The sequence below is a fragment of the Heterocephalus glaber genome, unplaced genomic scaffold, assembly GCF_053883595.1.
Source record: "Heterocephalus glaber isolate CG9 unplaced genomic scaffold, H.glaber_assembly_v1.0 deba00001600, whole genome shotgun sequence".
Classification (NCBI taxonomy): domain Eukaryota; kingdom Metazoa; phylum Chordata; class Mammalia; order Rodentia; family Bathyergidae; genus Heterocephalus; species Heterocephalus glaber.
Genome location: NW_028258372.1, coordinates 33,112,240 through 33,127,641, shown reverse-complemented (window position 1 = coordinate 33,127,641; position 15,402 = coordinate 33,112,240).

The window sequence follows — 15,402 nt, the reverse complement described above, 5'->3', positions numbered from 1 at the left end:
AAGTAGCTTCCTCATTCTTGAAATTCACTCTTTACATTGAATAAGATGTGTAATTGAGTCAAGTTATCTTTTCTGACAAGTAGTTCCCTAAACTTACTGAGAACTACATTCAGAGGTTGAATTTGACTCCATTTTTACCTCTCCTTATATCTACCCTTTGCCTTGTGCATTTGCAGAGCAGTTTCCTGCCTGATGACCTTGTGTTTAGTCAGTAACTTATTTTGGTCAATGGCATGTCAACAAGCAGAATGCAAGCAAAGCTTTAGATGTGCTCATGGATTAGACTTGTTCTCTTGCTTTTTTATCAATGAAGTTAGGATATATCCCAGCTAGGCAACTGGTGCAAGGAAGATGAAAGAGACAAGGACAGACTAAGACACAACTTACAATTTACAGTGAATCCTCAATATGCTCAGTATAAACCAATTGACCCTAGATTGCTTATAGAAAGATGTAAAAAAATGTTTTCTATTTCAACCTTCTGTATTTTGAAGCAATTTTTTTACACAGTATCATTGTCATGCATCAACTGTTAGGTTGTATAGTGGACATTTTCATGTCCTTTTAATCAATTTATTCTCTTAATTATCCATAAAATGAAAGGAAATTGTATCCTAGAGAAGTCAAACAATTTCTCCAAAACAACATAGCCAGAAAATAAGAGAAGAAATCTATTTCAGTTATAGGAATTTGAAGTTTTCCCTTCATAAAAGGATTCTAACAGGATTGTTCTCATTCACTAGAAATCAACTTATATATAGCTGCATTTCTAAGCAGGTGACACAAATATATTTTATTCTGGTAGACTGCAATTAATTTTGATTCAGGTGAGTTAATTAGCATCATTAAAAAGTAATTTAAATGTGTGGGCTCTGAAATCAGACTGCCTGGGTATGTATTCTGGCCCCAGCCTTACAACCAATGTGATTCTGAGGAAGACACTTAATTTGATGTTTCAGTTCCTTCTTTATGAAGAGGACAAAAAACTATGTATTTTGTAGGGATGTTGTGAGATTTACATAAGTTAAAATGTTTAATAAGTACTTAATAAATATATATTATTATTTTATAAGAGATAAACTCATATTTCAAAATGGTATATGTGGGAGAATATAGTGTTGTTTGTGGTATTTTATGTGCAGGTGTTTCAGAGTCTATTTTGCAACAACGGTGTGAAAAAACACATTAGTTAATTAACAGAAGTCACCAAGTATACACAATGTACAATTTTCTAACTATGCAATAGTCTAAGAAAGTGACTAAAAATCTATCCCTGAAAATTATAACAATGTGTACATTAATGGAATATGATAGACAAATACATACATAGGGTGAAAGACTTTAAAGCCTGTGTAGGAAATAAGACATCCTGATTTATTGAAGCAACAATAAATGTACAACCAAAGAAAAAGAGCAGTGAGATTAGAGCCAGATTGGGGTCAAAATCACTTAATTATTTAACAGAAACTCTCACTTTTAGGTGCAAGGGAAAGTTACCAATGGGCACAAGATTGACACTGCCAAAATTTTGCTTAAGGAGTATGTTATCTTTCCATTACTGTGACAAAATATATTCCATTATTGTGACCTGACAACTTTTAAAGAGGGAAGGTTTATTTTGGCTCACAGTTTCAGAGGCTTCAATTCATGGTCATTTGACTCCACTGATTTTGGGAGTGTGGTGAGGCAGTGCATCATGGTAAGGAAATGTGGTAGACTAGATGGCAGGGAGGAAGCAAAAGAAGAGAGTCTAGGATCTCAATATTGCTTCAAGGGAAGCTCCACTGACTTAACTTCCTTTTAAAACCCCCAATTTTAAATTTCCATCTCTTTCTAATGGTGCCATAGACTAGACCACCAAGTCTTGAACACATGGAGGACACTTAGCAAATTCCAACAGCAGTGCTTGAAGGTTATTAGTTTGAGTAAAGACTAGAAACAAGGACATAAGTTATAGATGTAAAAGGTATTAAAACATTTCCGAAGTAGTGTTGCCATTATTTATTGCCAGGATCACCTTTCATAATACCAGTTCCCTTTTTGTTACACCGTGTCTCTTAGGCATAATTGTACATCTACTGAATTTGATTCATATCTGTCAGCTGCTGCTAGTTTTAACTCCTTCAAAATGGAGAACAATTCTAGGTTCAACATTTTATCCTTAGTACTTGCAACAGTAATTGACCCACGGTTGTTACTGAGTAAATATTTTTTTAAGAGTAGAAAAAATTTATTGAGAGAAAGAAAACTTCTGTCTAAGAGAGACAGAAGAGGAACTGGAAAATGGATTGCCCCTGAGTAAATATATATATATATATATATATATATATATATATATATATATATAGTTTGCTTGTTTGTTTTTTGGTACTGGGGATTGAACTCAGGTCCTTGCACTTGCGCAGCAGGTGGCAAAACCACTGAGCTAAATCCCTGGCCCACCTGAGTAAATATTTTTATATCAATGAATGATGAATGAAAGAATAAAGCAATCAGATAAATGCAATATAATCCTTCTGAGATTAAAAATTATTTAATGTAAGCATGTTATTTTATACCTGCAGAAAGAATGAATGCTTTGATTAAAATTATGTAAATAAAATGAATTCAATTTTTAAATTGCTTTTTGAGTTTGAAGGAGTCTCACTGAGCTTTTAATATCAGGAATATTAAAAGCCAACTCAGTGGAAATATATCTCACTCCTAATTTCTTCTGAGGTATTGTCACATAGTAGTCACGTGTGGGCACCTGTGTGCATGTGGTATTTGAATTAGCATTTCCAGATTTTGTTTCATGTTATACTGTCAGTGTTATTACAATATAATTTATTTATTTTGAAACAGAATTCATACATTGAAATTTTGCATTTGTTGGCTTAAATTTTGTCCATTTTCCACAAGAAATTGTGAACTCCACAAGGGCCGAAACCTTGCTTTTTCAATCTCTGTGACTAGCATAAATACTGGAAGTAGTAATTCACCATGATATCAATTTGGAACTGGAGATGTATGTTCTGAGTTCAAGCAAATAGTGACCCTGTTTTATGCAATTTTATTTCTCTCAGGGTATGGGTATGTCTGTCTTTATGCCAGTACCACATTGTCTTGGTTACTATAGGTTTGTAGTACATTTTAACTTGGAAATTCTGAACCCTCTGACATTGGTCTTTTCAAAATTGTTTTGGGTAATCTGATCCTTTGCATTTTAACACAAATTTTAGGATCAATTTCTCTACTGCTTTAAAAAAGCAGCTGGGAAATTGATAAGTATTGCATAGTATTATGGCTTGTGCCTAGATGTCCCTTGAAAGCCTCATGTAGTGATAGGTGGGGCTTTTTTAGAGGTGCCTGGATCTAGAAGGTATGATGCTGGGATTAAGGATGTGTGATTACTAAATTAGTCCACTGATTGAATTGGCACCTGTCCTAAGCTGGATAACCTGTACAGAATATAAAAGGAGGAGTAAGAAACTGTTGTTGTTGCTTGTGGCTTACTTGCTTTTGCTGCCTTCTGCCCACCATGAACTATTTCTCCTCTGTGATGCTCTTCTGCCATGCCAGGTTGCCATGGAGCCAGACAACTATGAAATGAAACCTCTACAAACTATGAGCCAAAATAATCCTTATTTCCATTAATTTTGGGTGTTGAGTATTTTTTCTCAGCAATGAGAAAAGTAACTAAGACACATACTATCTATTTTTTTTTTTTTTTTTTGGTACTGGGGATCGAACTCAGGTCCTTGTGCTTCTGCAGCAGGTGACGAAACCACTGAGCCAAATCCCTGGGCCAAGACACATAGTATCTACAGATCAACTTGGGGAGTATTGTCATCTTCATATTATTATGTTTTATGACTCTCGACCTGAAATGTCTTTTCATTTATTTAGATTTTTATCTTAGCAAAGTCTACAAATTTGTAGTGGGAAAACATTGCACTTTCGTATAATTTACTCTAATAAGATTTTAATTCTACTTACTTTTTGCATCCAAACTACATCAGGACACATTCTTATTTGTTATCTACTGTTGTATGGTTGCTTTAATTTCAACAGCATTTTGGTTATAGCAGAAAAAAATCATTCACTTTTGTCTAGAAGAAGTCTATTGAATATGCTCTTACTAATAAATATAGCAGAAATTGCTTTCCATAAACACTGAAAGTTTTAAGTATCTTTCTATAGTGTTGCAATAGAGTAATCTTTACAGTGCACAGGATATTTTAGCTCTTTGGGCTGTTAGCCTCTTCAAGTTCTAGCACAATTTATTCTCTGCTTCAAGAGATCCTCAAATTGCTGTTCTCTAATTGACACACTAAAGGTCCCTAGGACATTCACATATTATTCACAGATTCCAGACAAGCTGCAGTATGACAATCTTGAATTTTTTTGAGTTTCTTAAAGCAGTAATACCCAGTACTCAGGCTTTCACACAGGCAGCAGAATACAGTGTGAGAGATGTCCACTCACCAGAGAGGGTTAAGAATTCCTCTCTGTTTCTGTTTATCTTGGTGAAGATCCTTAATTGTTTGCTGCCTTTTCAAGTGAGACAAACTTTTCAGCACATGAAAGTCCAGATGGTGGAAAAGGAGACAGACATAATAAAATTAATAAAAAGAGTTTTTTGGCTTGTTATGGAGCTTGTTATTGTCCCAAGAGTTTGCACTGTTTGTGACTGTTACATCCATTGACCCAGTGGGTAGAGGAGGAGATATTGCTTCTCTTGCATGACGAAAACAAATAACAATAATGAACATAGTAGAATTATATTGTTTCTTATTTCTGAAAGATTATTTTGTGAATGCCGCATATTTTTTTTAAAGAAAATAATCAAATTGATCTCCAAAGGGTAGTGAATCAGCAATAAATGAGAGGGATAACAAGACCAAAAATGCAGACCTGAAACAAATTAAGAAATAAAAAATAAACTGGGAGAAAAGCACTACTATTACTCTTAACATTTGAAGACTCCAAGTGAAAAGGAAGACAAATAAATTACAAATAATTTGGAAAAAAATTATCTTTGAAATTCCTTTGTGATACCACCATCTTGTGGCCAACTTTAAATAGTTCATTCCATTTTAGTCAAGGTCAGATTTAACTAAATGTAAGCTCTTTATGAACGGCCCACCCTAAGCAAGGCTGGTTTTAATGTTATTTTAGAAAATTTTTCTGAATTATTTAAAATGCACTTTTTAAAATTTTAGAAATTATTAAGAAAGGTCTTTAGGGCTGTGTCAGGCCTCTTATTCCCTCAAGTACCTGCTGTTTGTGATTGTTAAATTCATTGACCCTGTGTGTACAGGAGATATTTCTTCTATTAAAAAACAAAAACAAATAAATAGTAATTTACACACATAAAATGTGTCATTTCTTATTTTTGAAAGCTGAATCTACCAACATTATACTGACTTTTAAGAAAATAAACATAACTGGTCTCTGAAGGCTAGCTATTGAAATCAATAGACAGAGTTGTGTTTGAACAAAGAAAGAGTCCATGTATCATGACTTACATATAAAAAGAACTTATTTAAAATCACAAATATTTTCATCCATGAAATTGCTTTTTAAACATACTAGAACGATTTGAAGAAAATGTATTACTAAAAATTTGAAATATTTTAGATTCTAAGGACTTCATAAGACAGCAAACTGGTTTACACTCAAATTATAAATGTAAAATTGAAACAGGAAAAAGTTAATCAAAATGTATGGTTTTCATATTAAATGTTAATAGTGAGTATGTGACAGATGTCTCCGAATTTAGATTTCCTGTGATCTATTCCTTCTGGAGGATTAAGGTCTTATTTCAATTTCCTTTAATCTGAGCAACCATCTCATAATGCCTAATAAATAGCCAATCACAATGTCATAAATCCAAAGCTCACTTACTTATGTAATACAAAATTACTGATGATCCAACCCAGGCTGGTACTAAAAATATGTCATCTTCTCCTGTAGGTATTTCCTGTAGTCATTACATTTAGACTGTGAGCCAGGCAGGGTGGTACATGCCCGTAATCCCAACATTCTGGAAGACTGAGGAGGATTGTAATTTTGAGCATAGCTTAGGTATTTTAGTGAGACTCTATCACAAAATAATAATAATAATATCTTATTACTATATAGCTCAATCCAAACACTCTGGATTCAACACCTGGTACAAAAGAAAAATTTAGGATGTTTCTTATTTTCAATAAGCATCATGTTGAACCCCTGTATGCACATGTAGAAAGTATGGTGACACTGAATAAAGCTGAGGGGTTTCAATCTGGAAGATAATTAAAGTTATCACAAGAGTAACCCCTTCACTTTGCCAAGGGACAAATTCAGAGTTCTAACCTGAAGCACTTTTCCCCAAAAAGTAATGTTTGCTGCTTATTCAAAGAGAAAAGGAACACTTTAAGCACTGCAGACAGTATTCTTACCCAAAATAAAATTTATAAAACTCCCCATAAAACACATCAGTGACGTATTGCTTTTATGGTGAGCTAATTTGCCTGTTTTTCTTGCTGAATGTCTTTTCTTTATTTTGAGGCTTTCCTTTTGTGCTGTTTCTCCAAGAAAACTCTGCCTTTAATTTGGACATCATGCCATTAGTGTGGTAAATTGGACAGAACACAGACGTGTTCCCTGATACTTTAATTAACCCTCAATGGTGGGAAGTCATTGGAAACTTGAGCTTGGGTGACATGGCTCATACATGTTACTGCCTCTGCAGCAGATATGATTTTGAGCCACATAAGCATGCCTGCTCCTTTCCACATGCGGTCCTCACCCATCCATCCATAGACCTCGGCACCTAGAGTTTCTACTGGTTCCCTACCAGGCAGCAACACAGGAAAATCTTACTTACATTTCTCCCCATGATTCCCTTTTCATGTTTGTGATGTTCCTGGAGGGAAAATCCTGCAGAGCAGTGTGAATTTCTCTATGTTCCCAGCAACCAGTGACCTCACATTTGTACAATAATCTATACTCCATCTTTAGCATCTATTTAAAAGTTTCTAGCTCACTCTGCTTACCACTGTGTAGTGTGTAATGACATCTTTCCCAGGTAGTTAAAGGCTTGCAAGCCTGCCTCCTTCCAGGCAGTTGGAGTTACTTGTTTGCTCTGTGACTTAACATCCTCGGGGAGTTTTAAAAAGTGCTATTTTGCAGTTTTCATGAAAATACTTCCAGTACTAAGAATGAGATAATGTTACTTCTATTTACTTTTGTAAATACCAATCTCCAGTTGAGAGAATCAGAGATTCTTGGTGAAATGGCTAGTACGGATCCTGGAACAGTGGAAAATATAGAATGAACTTGGAGGATCTTGTCTTGCCAGAAAATAAAGGCTTAAAAAATTTTAAAAAAGAAAGAAAGATGGAGTCATGTCAAATGACACAGAAAACCAAATGAAAGAACTTTCAATATTTAAAGATGGCTCTATTTGGGCAATATATGAAACAAAAATGATAATAGCCTGTAACCACGTAAGTATCCATAATGAAATAACTGTATTTTATAAATGGACAAATGTATACATATGTAAGCATGAGAGAAAGGACATGCATTATTTAGAATTCAAATAATAAGTATAGGAAAAATGAGGACATAAATATTCACCAGTAGAGCATGATATGTAATCATTGCTACTGGCAAGGTGCACTAATGTATGCTGTGCTGGTTATCCTGGTTGTCAACTTGACGGGACGAAGAGACTGGGAAAGGTGACTGGATTATAAAGGCTCTAACTTTAGCAATGGGTTACCCTATTTTTTAATTTATAGCTGAATGGGACGTAGAGAAAGTGGGTTATGATTTTAGTGACTGACTATATCTGGTCTCCTCCCCTTTCTCTGACTCTTTCTAATATACGGTGGTTTCTAACTGTCATGAATTTAGCAGATTTTCTGCACCACATCCTTTTGCCATTGTCTCTGCTGTGGAGTCAGCTAACTAACCATGAACAAAAACCTCTGAAATTGAACCAAAATAAACCTCTCCTCTTGTAAGATGTGGGTGTCACATACTTTTTCCTCAGCAGTGGAAAGCTAACCGATACATGTGCTAAAGTAGCACGCAAAATATTGAGGCAGAACAAAACATCTGTAGAGCTTCAACATAGTGCCCCAAAGTCTTTATTCTGTATTAGTTTTAATATACATTCATAAACTATTTGATATCCTTTCCTACATGAGGAGGGGCTTCGTTTCTCTCCCATTGATGATGACATGGACTTAGCTTCTAATAAATAAGATATGTGAGGAAAAATAATAACTTTAGTAGTGAGAAATCTAGAAGACACACCCATTTCATCATCTAAGTTATCATCAGTATTACTAGGTTAACATTAGTAGTAACAAGTCAGGTTGATAACGTGTACTCTTGATATGAGGTGGTAAGATGGATACTGCTGTGGTATTCTTCGGAATCAAAAACTAAAATCACACCTTTACAAGCACCAGCTAAATCCAAAGTGAGTCATATTCTATAAGACCAATACTCCTCAAAGATAACAAAGTCATAATTAACAATATCATAAGAATAATAAAAATCCCTAAAGGCACAGTAACGTAGATATAGGACACATATTTCCTAAATACAATGTAATGTCTTGCCTTGATTCATGAATAGAAAAAGGGTATTCGTAGAAAGAATAGTGAAATATGAATAAAATATTTAGTTCAATGAATAATATAGTAATGATGTTAATTTTTTAATTTTTACAAATATATCACATTTATATAAGTTGTTAACATTTAGGGAAGGTTTGGTGAAGGGTATATGGGAATACATTACCTTATCTTTGTAAAAGGTCCATAAATCTAAAATTGTCTCGGAATTAAACTTTTACAAAAAAAGTGTGTGCTTAGTTTTGAACCCACTAATTCTTTTCTTGCATCGACACATGTCCTTTCTTCTCACCTCTAGAGGAGGCATAATGAGTTTTCCATTGAGAAGGATTTTCTTCCTTGAGATTCCTATGGACATGAATTTAAGCATCTGCAGTGACTTTTAAAAGCATAGGATATTTTCATAAGTCCCATTATCATATTGGGAAATTTTAATAGGCCAATCTCCAGTGACTTATCTGTCAGATCAAATATCTAAATCTTTGGTTTTAGCTACAGAGTCAATGGAATTGACTACTCATTGCATTTTCTTTGGTCCTTTAGGCTGATTTATCCTTGCCTTCTCTTTTGAGAAGGTTTTTGTCAGCTTGGCTGAAAGTCACAGATTTACAGTTTTCTAATTAGTTAATTGGTTACTGTCATTTGTAATAATGACAACAGTGAAATTGTCTTTTGAAATCATAGACTAACACAGATTTCAAATTTCTGATACTAGTGATAAATTTCCCAGGGTTGTGGCTATCATTTGTGCATGGGGTCTAAGTATATCTCTTATGCCAACTTCCTTTCCATATTCCTAAACATTCTATTATCATTAAATTAGTAAATTATAAAATATGGTCTGTGGTGGCTAATTAATTGTCACCTTGAGTAGGAACTTCTAGTTGAATTGAATCAGTGTAGTTTTGGCTGATGGAAGACCCATTTTAAGGAGCATTGTTGTCAGAACAGTGTAAAATGGGAAAGAGGAGGGCATCTGTTCTCTTTAGAGGAGCTCTGGTCCTTGCTGTCACAAAGGATGGCTAGTGTTCTCTTTGGAGGAGCTCCAATTTTCACCTTCCCCTTAGGAACCATATCCTGGCTTTTGGTGCAGATTCTTCATCTTCCAGCACTGGCCCTTCATCCTGCCAGCACAGACTCTTTTGCTTCTAGCACCGACCCTTTGATCTCATGGGGCAGACTTCTTGGTCCTCCATCTCTGAACCTGTGGCCTTACTGATGCAGACTCCTATGGGACATTGCCATGGGCTATAGTCCTTGGGCTGGACCCTTCAGATCTCTAGAACACGGACAGATCTTTTGCGCTCTTCTACATTTAACTCTGTAGGCACCCACTGTAGGCCACTCTTGCAAATTTTCTGCCCTGCATTAAATCTGATGCAGACCATGTGCAGTCTTTTGAGGAGCATTGCCCCAGCCCTGCAAGCTCTTGTAAGCACTGACTGATATGTGATCCTTTCATATTTAAATGTTTTTCTTACAAAATACATAATTGTCAGAAACTTTGGTGTCCAGGTTATTTTATGACTTCAGTAAATGGGGCCCCACTGGAGATCCGCAGGACTTTTACAAGGTGAAGAGTGAGCAGCTGCATCGGACAGTCATCTAGTCCAAAAGGCCAGTGACAAATGGGGTAGAACTTCTGACTTCTGACTGAAATTGCTCTCAGCACAAGCGTCTGTGTCTGAATTTACAATATCAGAGGAGCAAAGTTCCCACAAGGCCCCCAGAGTGCTGTCTATAATTTGGGTTTATGAAAAAAATCTCAGTTGATCCCTGCTGCTACTTGTTCAGAAACACACTTTTATGTGTTTGCTGTTATACACACTCCAAATGCGCATCTACAAGTGGCCTATGATGCTTTCAGCATCCAAATAATCAGAGCTCTGCCAGAAAGTGCACAACTGTCAACTGTTTGTTTGGATTGATGGAAAGAGCAGCCTTGAATACCACTCCAACAATCAAGCAAGAGATACTTATTTAAGAGATATATAAGAAAGTTGGTGCTTTTGGCATTCCTGGAAAAATGATTAGAAAGGCAATACAGGTCATTCAGGATGGCAGACTATTAATCTTAAAAAATTTACCAGGGATTTCAAGATTTCAGAAAATGTCATCTTAGTGGAGGGCCACTTCAGAACTCTTTCAGTCCCAGTATTTATTACTAGGCCTGAGCACACAGCCAGGTGCATTTCTGTAATCGTGGAGTTATTCACTATTCAGTATGCTTACTAAGGGACAAGATATTATATATTTAAGGCAACGTTTATTTGTGTTGACCATCTCTACAGTTGCTAGTACAAAATAACTTATACCTATGGCTTAAAAGAGGAAAGGCTTAATCTGATTCATGGTTTCAGAAGATTCAGTTCATGATATATTATCTGCAAGGCAGGATCATCATGGCGAGAGAGAACATTGGAGCAAAGAGACTCATAGTATGATTGCTGGGAAGCAAAGAAGGGGGATAGTGTCAGAAGGGAAAGAACTAGTGACCAGATGTAGTATCTAAGTCCATGTCACCATGACCCACTCAGACAGACAGAAGTGTGGGTTCCTAATGGCTAAATGATTTTTTAACCTAGACAAGTTGACTATCAACATTAGCCATCACAATTCACTCCTTGTCCACACAAGTTGTCAACTTAACAAAAACATTTTTAAGCCATACATGACAATAGCAAATTCATAATTCTGCCTAACATGATACAACTATCCCGTGTACAACTAAAAATGCAGTAATCATTTTCCCAAAGTTTTAGTAACACTAGAATTGCTCCAAACTCCAAGTAAATGTCTCTTCTGGGACTCATGGGAAACTCTTACAATAATCCCCTATAAAAATCAAAACCATGTTACATAATCCCAAGGTACCATTGTTTAGGTAAATATTCCCATTCCAAAAGGCATGAAGAAGAGGATAGAAAAGAAGAGAACCAAAGCAAGACTGAAATACAGCAGGGCAAACATTAAGTCCTTTAGTCATCTGAGTGATCCAATGGTAAGATGTAGGGCATATGTAGCTCAACTTCTATTGTTATACTGGTTTCAGTCCATGTGTTCTCTCTCTTGGGCTGGTTCCACTTGCTATATAGTTTTCCTTTGCAGACATATCATTTTTCTAGCATTCCCAAATTTCTGCTATCTACTGCAACCTCAACTTTAATCCCACAGCTGCACATATGTCTTTCTCAAGAGCATTTTTCCTGGCCTGCTATGCTTTCTTTTGAAATCTGGGTGTAAGCTTCCATGACACTACACCTTCTGCATTCTGCATGCCTGAAAAAATCCTTCATCATGTGTACAAAACTAAGGTCCTCTGATATCATGTACAGTAGCCAGGCCCTATTGGATCATGGCAGCAGCAGTCTTTCAGTATCTGGATGGCTGGGTAGGGTAAAATGAATCCTGGAACAAATTTCCTAGGAGGATCTTTTTGATAAAGGATTCCAGGAGCTCTTTACTCAAATGAAAGATTTACATTTTTATATCTTGCATTCTGCTATGGGCAGAGTCTTGCTGATTTTTGAGATACCCTGAAGATATTTGTTTTCTTATCTCTGTTCAAAACAATCTGTTTCTTTTTAATGGTGTTAATCTTTTCAGCAACTCCCCCTTCTTTGGTCTCATCTTAATATGTGGTTCCTTTAAGGACAAATTTTAGTTTTTCAAATATTTCTGCTCTACTTTTTGATCCCAGTTCTCAATCTAAACCTGGCTAAAAGAGGCCAGGAGTACCCATACTACAGCCTGAAATGTGAGCTTCCTTGAAATTTTCTCCACTCTGCAACTCATCCAACCTCACACGAAGTCTTAGAACATGAGCAAATGTAGACAAATATTTTGCCAAAGTGTAATATATCTGACCACTATTCTAATTCTCAATAAAGTACCCATATGAAAACTCCTAACCATGGCCTTTACTGTCCACATCCCTATCAGCATTCTAGTCTCCTAAGCTCTGATCAGAATAGCCCATTGAGCTCTGCTAAAACATTCTAGAGCTTCTCCAGCCTGATACTCCAAAAATCAATTCCTGAAAATCAGTGCCAAAGGTTTCTGAACCACATAGTCAAGTATAGTCACAGCCGCCAGTCCCCTTCAATTTTCTGTATTGGTCACTTTTCTTGTTGTGTTACAATATACCCAACATCTGCAATTTAACAGATAAGAAGTTTATTTGGCTCTGGTTTCAGAGGTTTAGTCCATGATAATCTGGCTCCAAGGCAGGAATATCATGGTAGAAGAGCATGATGGAACAAAGTGCTCATTTTAAGTTGCTTGGGAGGTAGAGCAGGCGAATAGTGCCACAGAAGGGGCCAGAGACAAACATATAGTACCCAATGCCAAGGTTCCATGCCCCACACAGACATACCCAAAGTGTGCTTTACTAAGCTGAGAAGTATTTCTTAATCAACACAAGTTGATCATCACCATTGATTGTCACAATAATTTAGAAAATGCTATATTATCTACATATTCATAGTTCTGTGTTTTTAAAAAGTTAAATATTGGTGTATTCTTATTTCCAGCATGCACACACACACACACACACACACACACACACACACACACACACACACACTATCCAAAGGAAGCAGAAATTTGGGATTACTTAATATATTTGAGAAATGTCCTCAATAAGTAAGAAGATTCAAAGTAGTAAAAACTGATATAATATACTGAATATTTTTTGAAAAGCAATACAGAAGTGTCATTTTGGAGAGCAAATTTCATGTCAAAATATATTACAGCCTGATGTTAGACTTTTGATTTTCAGATTGTGATCAACTGTTTGCACTTTGGAGCATGCCATTTTAAAATTATACCTGAGTCATGTAAAATATATTTCACAGATTACAAAAGTATTACACAATTTATTTATTTTTAAATATTATTTTATTGGTACATTTTAGGTATACAATGTAATGACATTCATCATTGGAAATTGGCACCTTTACATAATCTCTCTTAGATCTTATTTTTCCCCCTTCCCCTGCCCTCTCTTCAACCACTCAATCCCCCCAATTTACAAAGACTTTGTTTCTATTTTTCCATTTTCTCATATTAATTTCATTCCCTTCTTTACTTTCCCATACCCCTCCACTTCCCCTTCCCCTTTGTGCCCTTTCTTCCTATTTCACATTATCTATTATACATTTTAGTTCTTACTTACAGTTTCAATTTCTCACACTAGAGAAACTATTTGGTATTTATACATGTGTGTCCTACTTATTTTGCTTAAGAGTACCATCTCAATGTGCATCCATTTAGCTATAAATGTTTCTAATTTCTCATTTTTATGTCTGAGTAGTACTCCATTTCTAAGAAAACCACATTTTCTTTATCCATTCACCAGTTGATGGTCATTTGAGCTGTTTCCAAGTTTTAGCTATTACAAATTGTGCTTCTATGAACATGAGTGCACATATATCACGGTGGTATGATTCGTTTAATTCTCTGGGGAACACACTCAGCAGGGAAATAGCGGGGTCAAATGGGACTTCCATTCCTTGTTCTTTGAGATATCTCCATACAGATTTCCACAGTGGCTGCACCAGTCTGCACTCCACCAGCAGTGGAGCAGGGTTCCTCTTTCCTCACAGCCCCACCAGCAATTGTTCTTGATTGATTTCATGATAGCAGCCATTCTTTCTGGAGTGAGGTGGAATCTCAGTGTTGTTTTCATTTGCATCTCTTCAATAACCAGTGATATTGAACATTTTTCATGTATTTATTTGCTATTTCTACTGCTTTGTCTGAGAAATGTCTGTTCATTTCAGATGCCCATTTTCAGACTGGGTCTTTAAATTTGGGAGGTCTGATTTTTTAAAAAATTATTCTTATATTCTGGATAGTAGACCTTTGTCTGAGGAAGAGCAGGTGAAGAATTTTTTCTCACACTGTGGGTTTGTCTGTTCACACTGCTGGTGGTTTCTCTTGCTGTGCAGAAGCCTTTTCATAAGAAGAGATCCCACTTGTTGATAGTTTGTGCTAGTTCATGGGCAACTGAGGTTTTGTTCATAAACTCTTTTCCTACACCAATGTCTTCAAGAGTTCTACCTAAACTCTGTTCCAGCTGGTTCAGCATTTCCATTTTAATATTTAGATCTTTAATCCATTTCGATTTTAGTTTAGTGCATGGTGAGAGATAAAGGTCTAGTTTTAATCTTTGGCAAGTTAAAACCCAATTTTTCCAGCACCATTTATTAAAGAGGCTATCTTTTTTCCAGGGAGGGTGTTTGGCTCCTTTATCGAAGATGAGATCGCTGAGTGTGTCTGGAGTTGTTTCTGCATCTTCTAATCTGTTCCACTGATCCTCAGATCTGTTTCTTTGCCAGTACCATGCTGTTTTTATCACGGTAGCTTTGTAGTATAGTTGCAGGTTGGGGATTGTGATACCCCCTGCCATGTCTCTGCTACCTAGAATTGCTTTTTCTATTTTGGGTCTCCTCATGTTCCAAATGAATTTTTGGATTGTTTTTATCAAGGTCCATGCAGTATTGTTGGGATCTCAATTGGAATTGCATTGAATCTATATAGCAGTATTGGAAGTATGGCCATTTTCACTATATTGATGCTTCCTACTCAGGAGGAGGGGATATCTTTCCATTTTCTGATATCATCTTCAGTCGCTCTTTTCAAAGTGCCATAGTTTTCAGAGAAGAGGTCTTTGATTTCTTTCATTAGGTTGATTCCTAGGTATTTCAGTGTTTTGGATGCTATTGTGAAAGGAATTATTTGCCCTATTTCTCTCTCAATGAGTCTGTTTTTTGTGTAGAGG